The 8,451-nt window shown below is 39.8% G+C and overlaps 1 pseudogene; it reads left to right on the top strand.

Moving 5' to 3' along the window:
- The window catches only part of LOC103593997, a 784-nt pseudogene extending 636 nt beyond the window's left edge, over nucleotides 1-148 (top strand).
- The last annotated feature ends 8,303 nt before the right edge of the window (nucleotides 149-8,451 follow it).

Raw genomic sequence — 8,451 nt, 5'->3', positions numbered from 1 at the left:
AAAAAGGAAAAAAAAAAAAAAAAAAAAAAAAAAAAAGGTTGGAGATAAAGTTCTTCTTCCAGTAGATGGAGGCACCAAAGTGGCTATAGATGACAAGGATTATTTCTTATTCAGAGATGGTGACATTCTTGGAAAGTATGTAGACTGAAATTAATCACTGTTGAGATGGCATCACTTGAAGCTGCCCATTCCACTGAAGTTCTGAAATCTTTCATCATGTGAATAATTTCCATGTCTCTTTTATAATAAACTAATGATATTTAAACTAATGACATCTAGTGTCTAAAATTTAGTTTCATTGTACTGATGTAAGTATTTCTAAATAAAAATGTGTAAATGAGTGGTTGAAAAATAAATAAAAATAAATAAATAAATAAAAATAAAAAGCAATGAATGCCAAGCTGGGGCCACCAGAGCTCAGGAGAAGAGGAGGAGAGACCCATGGAATTCATGAAGGTAGGAGAAACTGCCTCGATGAGAGAAAGGACGGACTGCTTCAACCGTTTTGAGCCCCGATCACTTCAAGCCTAGCCCTGAGAGCACACGGAGCAAGAGCTGGCAAAAGTGCTGCTGTGCCCTTCACATGAAGTTGCTTGGCAGCTGCAGGGGAAAAGAGGGCCTTGGTGGTCCCCCAGACACCAAGACCACTAACAGGGTTCCCGTGGATCCACACAGAAGTGAGTGGCCACAGACAACTGAGAAAAGGACCCACTCAAAGTCCAGTGAGTCATCGCAAGGGACTAGTGTGTGGCTTGCCCCATGGGAAGTGATTACAGTTGCAGGGGCTGGGGGACATGGGCCCACCGGGGGAACACTGGGGCACAGCATGGACAGTTGATCTGCACCAAGTTGGTACAGGCCCACTCTGTGGCGATTGGTCAAATACAGAACAGCAGTGGGTGCAGTTTGCTGAAAAGATTCAGGCCCAGACCAGAGTTTCAACACAACCCTTGAGTACTGGACCTCACAAGACCCAGAAGTGCTTACAAGGTCAACAATTAAAACCTGAGCTGCAGGAAAAGCCTTCCGCAGAGAATCAGCAGCAAAGCAGCAATTAACTCAACCACAGGGCTCAAGTGCTGGTCCCCACAGGAAGTTTCTCCATTTTAGAAGTAACCAAAGGACAACAAATTAGTTCCAGTGCAGAGTTTAAGTGGTAGGGGTAGCTAAAACTCCAACACACAAGTGAAAGAAAAAGCAAAACCCCCACAGATCACAAAGCTCTGATATTAACCAGTAAAGGTCTAACACCACTAAAGAACACCTATAAAAACTGGAAGGAGGGGCTGGCCCGTGGCTCACTTGGTAGAGTGCGGTGCTGATAACACCAAGGCCACGGGTTCGGATCCTATATAGGGATGGCCGGTTTGCTCACTGGGTGAGCGTGGTGCTGACAACACCAAGCCAAGGGTTGAGATCCCCTTACCGGTCATCTTTTTAAAAAAAAAACAAAAAAAAAAACTGGAAGGAATGGAAGCCCCCAGGCTCCCAAGCCTGGGTGGGGGGAGAGCTGAGGGCCTCAGCCACTCCCTGCAAATACGGCATCCAGCCCAGCTATGACCCCTGGGCTTCCCTGTCAGGATGAGGGAGATGCCACAGGCCTTGACCACGTCCCCCTCTCGCCTTCTTTTAAAAAAAAAAAAAAAAAAAAAACTGGAAGGAATGGAAGCCCCCAGGCTCCCAAGCCTGGGTGGGGGGAGAGCTGAGGGCCTCAGCCACTCCCTGCAAATACGGCATCCAGCCCAGCTATGACCCCTGGGCTTCCCTGTCAGGATGAGGGAGATGCCACAGGCCTTGACCACGTCCCCCTCTCGCCTTCTTTTCTCACCTTATCCTCTTGCCCTTTCTCCTCTCCCCCTCCACCCCAACTGCTCCACAACATCTTAGAATGTAAAAAATAAATAAACAAATAAATAAATAAATATATTTGTAAAATGCTTCAAGCATCTTCTCAAATTTTTTCTTTTGTTTTTTCTTATTCGTTTGCCTTTGCCCACTTTCGTATAAAGATTCCCATATTTTTTATGTTGATTTGCAGCAGTTTATTGTGTATTTCAGATATTAGTCCTTCATTGATATTAGACATTGCAAATATCTCTTCCCAATCTTTTGTCATTAACTGTATCAATAATATTGTTTATTAGACAGAAATCCTTAATTTTCCTGTAATCTAATTAATCAGTTTTGTTTCTTATGGTTTGTGGTCTCAATACTTTTAAAGACTTTCTTCCCCACCCTTGCATCATAGACATTTATTGATGTATAACTGACATATCTCTAAGTAAAGCTTTAGTTGTACCCTAGAAAATTTGACAGCTTTTATTTAGTTTTAAGTACTATATTTCACAATTTCCCTTACTTCTTTTTTAACCCCAGTTTTACTTAATATTATATGTTTTTAGTTTCCAGATATTTGGGGTTTAAAAAAGCTGCCCTTCAATCATTAATTTCCCATGTTATTGCGTTACAGTCATATAACATAGGCTGTGTAATAACACTTCTTTAAAATGTAGTATTAACAGGGCCGACCCCTGACTCACTCAGGAGAGTGTGGTGCTGATAACACCAAGGCCACGGGTTCGGATCCCATGTAGGGATGGCTGGTTGGCTCAGTGGCTGAGCATGGTGCTGACAACACCAAGCCAAGGGTTAAGATCCCCTTACCGGTCATCTTTAAAGAAAAAAAAATTGTGGTCAGTGGCATGGTTCTGAGGGCATTAAGAGAAGAGTGACGGTCTCTCTCTCTCTCTCTCTCCCCCCTTCCACCATCTTGCAATATGAGACCCCTCGGTCACTGTTGCCACCACCAGATGTGTTCCTAGGACTTTGGACTTCCCAGCCTCAGAAACTGTAAGCAACAGTTTTTCTTTATAAATTACCCAGTTCCATGTATTTTGTTATAAGCAACAGAAACTGAGTAATACAGTTGGTTTATGTTTTTTCTTTCTTAAATTTATAAATTGTTGTTTTATAACTAAAAAATGAGAAAAATAATAGTACTTTCTTGGCTGGCCATTTAGCTCAGTTGGTTAGAGTGCGGTGGTGATAACAACAAGATCCAGTGTTCCATCCCTCTACCAGCCAGCCACCCAAAAAATCTCCCCAAGATAAAATTAAAAAACCCAAACGAACAATAGTACTTTCTCTGATTTATAATGAGGATTATATGTTAATACATATGAAGCCTATAGAGCATTATGTTAATATGTTTAAAAGCCAGAGCCTGACACAGAGAAACAATGTGAACTATTACTATTTATATATTTTAAATTTATAATGCCAGGCCGGCCCATGGCTCACTCGGGAGAGTGCAATGCTGATAACACCAAGGCCATGGGTTCGGATCCCATATAGGGATGGCCGGTTAGCTTACTGGGTAAGCGTGGTGCTGACAACACCAAGTCACGGGCTGAGATCCCCTTACCGGTCATCTTTAAAAAAAAAAAGGAAAGAAAAAAAGAGCAAATTATACCCAAGGAAAATAGAGAAAGTTGGGCTGACCAGTCAGCTTAGTTGGTTAGAGTGAAGACCTAGGCCAAGGTCAAGTTAGGATTCTCATACCAGCCAACTGCCAAAAAAAGAAAAGAAAATAGGAGAAAGTAAATAATAAAAATAAGAGCAGAAATGAATGAAATATAAAATAAATGTACGGGCCGGCCCGTGGCTCACTCGGGAGAGTGTGGTGCTGATAGCACCAGGGCCACGGGTTCGGATCCCATATAGGGATGGCCGGTTGGCTCACTGGGTGAGCGTGGTGCTGACAACACCAAGTCAAGGGTTAAGATCCCCTTACCGGTCATCTTTTAAAAAAAAAAATAAATAAATAAATAAATAAAATAAATGTACAATATTGAAGATCAACAAAACTAAGCTTGTTCCAATATCAGGAACCAAAAAGGAGACTTCTTTCAGATCCTATAGATAACAAGGAGATATTGTGAGTACCTTTATTAAAATAAATTTGAAAGCTTAATTGAAATAGGCACATTGTTAAGAAAACAAAACTTACCTAACCTGGCCTAAGAAGTGATAGAACATTCTGAAAGGTCCTATACCTATTGAAGAAATTAAATACAGAATTTAAAACTTTCCTACAAAGAAAACTATAGACCTAAATGAATGTGCTAGTGAATTCTTCCAAAATTTATGGAAGAAATAACACCAATCTTACAAAAACTTCGCCAGATCATATAAAAATGGAACAATTTCCAATTCATTTATGAGACAACATAACCTGGCAAATTTATTGTAAAATAGAAAAATTACAGACCTATATTTTATTAACTTGGATGCAAACATCCAACACAAAATTTTAACAAATAGGGCTGGCCGGTTAGCTCAGTTGGTGAGAGTGTGGTGTTTTAACACCAAGGTCAAGGGTTCAGATCTCCATACAGGCCAGCTTCGAAAGGAAAAAAAAATTAGCAAACAGAATCTATTAATATGTTGAGGGGCCGGCCCGTGGCTCACTCGGGAGAGTGCGGTGCTGATAACACCAAGGCCCCGGGTTCGGATCCCATATAGGGATGGTTGGTTCGCTCACTGGGTGAGCGTGGTGCTGACAGCACCAAGTCAAGGGTTAAGATCCCCTTACCGGCCATCTTTTTAAAAAAAAAAAAAAAAAATATGTTGAAAGGATGAAACAGTATAGTCGGTGTGGGTTTATTTCAGTTATTCCAGTGTAGCTTAACTTTGGAAATAAAACAACATAATTCGCCACATTAACAGAATAAAGGAGAGAATCATGTGATCATCTCTATAGATGCATGAAAAGTATTCGATAAAATTCAACACCCTTTTATGATTTCATAAACTTATTGAAGGCTGGCTGGCTGGTTAGCACAGTTGGTTAGAATGCAGCCTTGTAACACCAAGTTTAAGGGTTCAGATCCCCATATCAGCCAGCTGCTGAAATAAATAAATACATAAATAAAAAATAAAAAACTTATTAATGCAAAGGTTTGGGTCTCCATACCAGCCAGATGCCCCCAAGATAAATTAATAAATTTTAAAAAACAAAACTTATTAACAAACTAGAAATAGATGGAAACTTAAAAAGTTTTGTAGAGGGTATCATCTACCAAAAAACCTATGGTAAATATATACCTAATGGTAAAATACTAAAAGCTTTCCTGTTATAGATAATGAGACAAAAAGAAATACCTGCTAATATCACTTCCGGTCAATATTGTACCTGGAGGTCCTAAGTATATGGATTGGAAAAGAAAATAAAACTGTCATTATTTGCAGGTGTCATTATTTGCACTCATATGTATGTGTGTGTGTGTGTGTGTGTGTGTAGAATTGCAGGGTTGTGTGATAATTCTATGTTAAACTTTTTTATTTCAGAAACCACTGAACTATTTTTCACAGCAGCTGAGCTATTTTATATTCCCACCAGCAATGTATGAGCATTCCATTTTCTTTATGCCCAAGCCAACCTTTGATTTTTAACTTTTTTTTTTTAAAGATGACCAGTAAGGGGATCATGACCCTTGAGTTGGTGTTGTCAGCACCACACTCTTCCAAGTGAGCCATGGGCAGGCCCTTTTTTCCATTTTTTTAATGATGGTCATTTTAATGGGTATGAAGCAGTATCCTATTATGGTTTTGATTTGCATTTACCTAATGACTAGTGATGTTGCACGTCTTTTCATGTGTTCATTGGATATTTGTGTATCTTCTTTGGAGAATTGTCTATTCAACTCCTTTGTCTATTTTAAAATTCGGTTGTCATTTTGTTAAATTGTAAGAGTTATTTATATATACTGGATACAAGGCCCTTATCAGATATATGATTTGCAAGCATTTCCTCCCATTGTGTAGGTTGTCTTTTCACTTTCTTGATAAGGTCCTTTGATGGACAAAGTTTTTAATTTTTGATAATGTCCAATTTATCAGTTTTTTTTTCTTTCATTACTTGTGCTTTTGGTGTCATATTTAAGAATCAAATGCCATGGGCTGGCTGGTTAGCTCAGTTGGTTAGACTGTAGCCTTATAACACCAAAGTCATGGGTTTGGATCCCCATACCAAAGCAAAAACAATCCAAAACAAAACAAAAAAGAATCAACTGCCAAATCCAAGGGCATGAAGATTTACTCCTAAGAGTTTTGTGATTTTAGCTCTTATACTTAAGTCTTTGGTCCTTTTTTTTTTTTTTTTTTTTTTGGTGGCTGGCAGGTATGGGAATCTGATTCCATGACCATGGTGTTATAAGGCTTTGCTGTAACCAACTGAGCTAACCAGCCAGTCTTTTTGGTCCATTTTGAGTTAATTTTTATTTTTACTTTTTATTTTTATTTTTTAAAAATCCTATATAAAGATGACTGGTAAGGGGATCTCAACCCATGGCCTTGGTGTTATCAGCACCACACTCTCCCGAGTGAGCCACGGGCTGGCCTTTGAGTTAATTTTTATAAAAGGTGTGAGGTAGGTGTCCAACTTCACTCTTTTGCACTTGGGTATCCAGTCGTTCCAGCACATTTGTTGAAGAGACAATTCCTTCCCTATTGAATAGTCTTGGCACCATTCTTGAAAATCAATTAGGCATAGATATATTGGTTTATTTCTGGACTGTCAATTCTATCCCATTGGTCTATATGTCTACCTATACGGCAATACCACACTGTTTTGATACTGTAGCTTTGTAATAAATTTTGGAGTTGGGAAGTGTGGTTTATCCAACTTTGTTCTTCTTTTTTCAGACTATTTTTGCTCTTCTGCTTCTTGTAATTCATTATGAATTTGAGTGTCAACTTTTCCATTTCTGCAAAAAAAGGTCATTGGAATTTTGATAGGGATTACATTGAGTCTTGTAGTGGATTGAATTATGTCCCCCCAAAACTCCCTGAAACTTGAATTGTCTCCCCCAAGTTTTATGTCTTAGAAACTTAGCCCCCACGGTGATTGTTAAGAGGGTGGGAAATCCTATTATGGTAACTGAAAGCTGGGGCCTTGAAGAGGTTATTGGATGGTAGGACCATGCCATAGTGAACGGATTAAAAATGGTAGCCAGGGGTGTGGTTCTGAGGGCTTTAAAAGAAGAAGAAAGTCTGTTTCTTGTTCTCGCTGCTCTCTCTGCTTCCACCATCTTGCAATGTGAGACCCCTGGATCACTGTCACCACCACCAGATGGACTTTGGACTTCCCAGCCTCAGAAACTGTAAGCAATAAATTTCATTTTTCTTTATAAATCACCTAGTTTCAGGTACTTTGTTATAAGCAACAGAAATGAACTAATACAAGTCTGTATTAGAGGAGAGGGAAAAAACAAAATGCATTTTTCCTACTCTCTACCATCACTCAGCACACTTCTGACACCAGGTGTGTGTGGGGTTTTTCTCCACAAACCAAGCAATTCTCCAGCAGAAACCAGCTGCGTGTCCTGTAATTCAATTAAATTCTGACACTATCTACCTGGAGATAGCATTAGATCACACAGGTTAAGGGCTTGATCCCACAAGACAACACCCCCGCAACGTCAGATGCCAATAGCAAATAGTAGGTTGTCGCCCATACTTCTGACCAACCAGCTATAAATTGGTGTTCTCATGACCCCCTTCTCAGGTTCAATTAATTTACTAGAGTGGCTCACAGAACTAAAGGAAATACTTTCCTTACATTTGCCCATTTATTACAAAGGGTATTGTAAAGGATACAAATGAATGGCAGCTGAAGAGATACCTACGGTAAGGTCTGGAAGGGCTCCAGTTCAGGAGCTTCAGACATCGGGGAGTTGGGATGTGCTGCCCTCCTGGCTCATGGATGTGTTTTTGTTCACCAACCTGGTAGCTCTCTGAACTCTGTCGTTTTGAGTTTTTGTGGAGGCTTCATTATGTAGGCATGATTGATTACATCACTGCCTATTAATGATCAAAATATTTTTTTTTTATTTACTTTTGTCGATATACAATGTGGTTGATTATTGTAGCCCATTACCAAAACCTCCCTTCCTCCTCCATCTCCTCCCTCCCACCCAACAATGTCCTTTCTGTTTGCTTGTCATATCAACTTCAAGGAACTGTAGTTGTTATGTCTTCTCCCCCCCCTGTTTTTTTTTTTTTTGTGCGCGTGTGTGTGTGTGTGTGTGTGTGTGTGAATTTATTTATTTATTTTTAGCTCCCACCAATAAGTGAGAACATGTGGTATTTCTCTTTCTGTGCCTGACTTGTTTCACTTAATATAATTCTCTCAAGGTCCATCCATGTTGTTGCAAATGGCAGTACTTCATTCTTTTTTATAGCAGAGTAGTACTCATTTCTGGATTCTCTATTCTATTCCATTGATCAGAGTGTCTGTTTTTATGCCGGTACCATACTGTTTTGGTTATTATAGCTTTGTAGTATAGTTTAAAGTCAGGTAGTGTTGGGCCGGCCCATGGCTCACTCGGGAGAGTGCGGTGCTGATAATACCAAGGCCCTGGGTTTGGATCCCATATAGGGATGGCCGGT

This window comes from Galeopterus variegatus, unplaced genomic scaffold, assembly GCF_000696425.1.
Source record: "Galeopterus variegatus unplaced genomic scaffold, G_variegatus-3.0.2 Scaffold1458, whole genome shotgun sequence".
In the NCBI taxonomy this organism is placed as follows: Eukaryota; Metazoa; Chordata; class Mammalia; order Dermoptera; family Cynocephalidae; genus Galeopterus; species Galeopterus variegatus.
The sequence above is the reverse complement of the archived record's forward strand: the minus strand, read 5'-3'. Positions and strand labels throughout refer to the sequence as shown.